Genomic DNA, 1,543 nt, shown 5'->3' with positions numbered 1-1,543 from the left:
TTGCCGGCTTAGTTACTTCTATTATACAAATAAATATTAAAGGGCCACTTAAGCTCTGTCGTTAAGAGTTTTCATTTTTTCATACACCGATACTTAGAATCGGTAAACATTAACTTCTAATACTGAGCAGCTTGACACCCTTCTTTACCGATTATTCATATTTCATTTATCGCAACTAAAATTGCAAATTGTTTGGATGGCATCATCAAATATTGGCTTTTCATTCTGAGCATTTTGTCACATCGAAACCCCTTTTCCAAATTTTCATTCCTTCAATTACTTTAATTGATAAATAATACGCCAAAGTTTCAATTTGGCATCAGCAAACATTGGCTTGTTATTCCGAGCATTGTGACACCTTTGATTCCCCCTTTTCCAAAACTTCCCCAAACCAAACCATTTTTCAGTTATTTAAACAAATTCAATGATAAATTACTGTAAATTAAGTTGAATAGCATCATAAAATAATGGCATGAAACATTGGTGTAATTCACCATCTATTCCAAATATTTGATGCTATCATTTTTTAATTCATCAATTAACCAATTGCCATGATGTCACCAACTCCTCATAGCCTATCTGTCACCAATCAACAGTGTAGAACCATAAATGTTCATGATAAGAGTTTTTGTTGCATTGCCCTCGATTATTTGCAGCACGTAGTGCGGACTTGGCAGCCTCGATGCGCGCTGACATCGCGGCATTCTAGGTGCCGACTAGTACTAATTTCCGTCCGAACGAGCCCTGTAGGATTCATATGCTAGTAGAAAATTCAATAATAGAGAAAAACGTTGTAAACTGCACGGCAGTTCGCTTTAAAAATGCTATTTCCGTTGTATGCACTAGTGGTAGGGTAGTACCGTATTTTTCAAGTAAAACTCGCATCCTTGTATGTGTCGAACCTTCTCCAAACGGTAATATTGGCGAAATAAACAAACACATCGGTGTATAAGACGCACCTTTTCACTAAGTAGAAACCTCGTTGAAGATCATGTGAGAAGTCCTAGTAGTAGCCGCGGTAGTAGTAGTAGTAGTAATGAACTTTATTTAGGACACAAATTAAGCGTCCAGCAGATCGGCAGCCGGTTATACCAAGGCTAGTTGGTCCTTCGGTGAAGATTCCAGCCAGGCGCGCCAGAAGACAGGGGGGGGGGGGGGGGGGTAGGGATAATGTGAAGATTGTATGGCGGCAGGACAGAGGAAAAGACAGTGTTCAAGGGTCGCGAAGGGGCAGTTAGGGCATGAGGGGTCAGCTCGCTGTGATAAAGACGCGCGCCGGGTTAGTGAGTGCATTTAATCAAATTTTGCGGAGGGCTCTGGTTTGGGAGATAGTGAGGGCTGGGTGGGGCGCCGGAAGACGGCCGGCAAATCTGCCTATGGCGCTGTTTCAAAGTGGGATTCAGAGTGTGAATTAGAGCGCGTGCCTCGTCACGTGTCTGTGGGCTGACCAAAAGGATCACCAGAGCCTGGATATGGAATTCGCAGGCGATCTGTTTACGCAGCTTATTTTCGGCGATCCTTGAATGACCAGGGATTCACTGTA

Source organism: Amblyomma maculatum, chromosome 6 (genome assembly GCF_055883805.1).
Source record: "Amblyomma maculatum isolate TAMU_Amacu chromosome 6, ASM5588380v1, whole genome shotgun sequence".
NCBI classification, from domain to species: domain Eukaryota; kingdom Metazoa; phylum Arthropoda; class Arachnida; order Ixodida; family Ixodidae; genus Amblyomma; species Amblyomma maculatum.
This window is presented reverse-complemented; position numbering follows the sequence as displayed.